Below are 2,086 nucleotides of genomic sequence, written 5' to 3' on the forward strand. Positions count from 1 at the left end.
TTCACAAATCTCAGAAGGAGTTAGCTGAACAGAAACACCAAAGAAATCAAAGATACATGAAAAATCTGAATGAGCGAAAACGTTATTGGCAATCTCAAAACCCCAACTATGTTCCTTCCAAGAAAGAGTCCATTGCCAAGGAAAAGGAAAAGCTAAAAGGAAAAGAAAATTTTAGTCCAAGCTCTGACTATTCCAAAGCTCAGAACCGAACGTCTAGTTTCGGTTCCAAAACCAGCGCTCTGAACCGAACGTCAAGTTTCGGTCACAATGCCAAGGCTAACAACCGAAAGTCGAGTTTCGGTCCTTCCTACTCCCAAAGAAAATCGAATTCAGTGAAGGACATCAAAGGAAAGGGAAAGCTTGATTCAGATTCTGATATCAATAATAAGAAAAAGTCAGCTAACCCTAGGATTAAAAAGAATATTCCAAAACCATCTAACAACACACCATCTAATACACCAAAATTTAAACAAGATAAAAACAAAATCAAGGTGTATACCATCAAAAGAAAAGACCAAACAACTCTAATTAAAAGAACTTATTTGGTTGATATTTCTACTGCTATTCCATTTTCTGTAAAAGACTCACCAGGGCCCAAGAAACTTTGGGTTCCTAAATCTGCTTGAATTTGCAAGTTATAAGTGACGAGCAGTTCGATGACGAATGTTACATAGACAGTGGCTGCTCGCGTCACATGACAGGAAGGACGGAAGAGCTGAGGGAGTTTCGGTCCCTTAAGGATGGTGGATGTGTGAAGTATGGAAATAACTCTTATGGCACAATCAAAGGATATGGAATGATAACCAACGAAGACTTCTCGATTCGAAAAGTAGCTTATGTGGAAGGATTTCAGCATAACCTCATCAGTGTATCACAATTGGTTGTGGGAACTGGTTTGAAGGTCTCATTTGATGATGAGGGATCAGAAATAATTGAGAAGCAATCCAAAAGAGTTATGTTGAAATCTGAACGCAAGGGAGAGATGTATCCTTTAAATATCAACCCAATTCGAGGAAAACCAGCAATATGCCTGCTGTCAAAGGCGAACACTGATGAAAGCTGGTTGTGGCATTGACGCCTATCACACCTGAACTTCAAAGACATTAATAAGTTGGTGCTTGGTGATCATGTTCGAGGCCTTCCTCTTCTCAAGTTTGATAATGAACACCTATGTGCAGCGTGTGAGATGGGAAAACAAAGCAGAAAGAGCCATCCTACACGTATCAATACAAAGATTGTTGAAGCTCTTGAACTTCTGCACATTGACTTATGTGGACCTTCGGCTATCGAAAGCTTCGGTGGTAGTAAGTTCATTCTTGTCATAGTAGATGATTTTTCACACTTCACCTGGGTTTTCTTTCTTAAACAGAAATCAGACGCAACTCCCAAATTGAAGACGTTCATCAAGCAAGTGGAAGTACAGCTACGAAAGCTAGTGAGGAATATCAGAAGCAACAATGGGCTTGAATTCAAGAATAAGGATTTTGAGGATTTTCTGGCTGAAAATGGGATATCTCACAACTTCTCGGCCCCCTATACACCACAACAGAATGGGATTGTTGAAAGACGAAACCGTTCTTTATGTGAGGCAGCCCGAACCATGCTAAGCTTCGCTTCTCTTCCGCTATACTTCTGGGCTGATGCAGTTGCAACCGCGTGCTATACTCAGAACCGATCCTTGCTCAACAAACGATTCTCAATCACTCCATATGAGATTCTGAACAATCGAAAGCCCAATGTTAAATTTTTCCACGTGTTCGGTTCAAGATGCTTCATTTTCAATTCCAAAGAGAACCGAAACAAGTTTGACGTCAAAGCTGATGAGGGAATTTTTCTTGGTTATTCACTCACTTCAAAGGCATACAGAGTTTTGAACAAACGCTCTAAACGAATTGAAGAGAGATACTATGTAACCTTTGATGACAACTACATGAAGAAAGTCCAAAGAAGCGAAAGTGCCTTGGGGGAAATATTTCCTGAGTCAGGACAAGTCTCGGTTCCAATTTCCAACCTCTTTGAAGAGTACATAAGGCTATTTGATGAACTAGAAAAGGCTGTACACTCAGAGGCGAAAGCAGCAGACAAC

Source organism: Lactuca virosa, chromosome 1 (genome assembly GCF_052849685.1).
Source record: "Lactuca virosa cultivar CGN04683 chromosome 1, Lactuca_virosa_CGN04683_v6, whole genome shotgun sequence".
Classification (NCBI taxonomy): domain Eukaryota; kingdom Viridiplantae; phylum Streptophyta; class Magnoliopsida; order Asterales; family Asteraceae; genus Lactuca; species Lactuca virosa.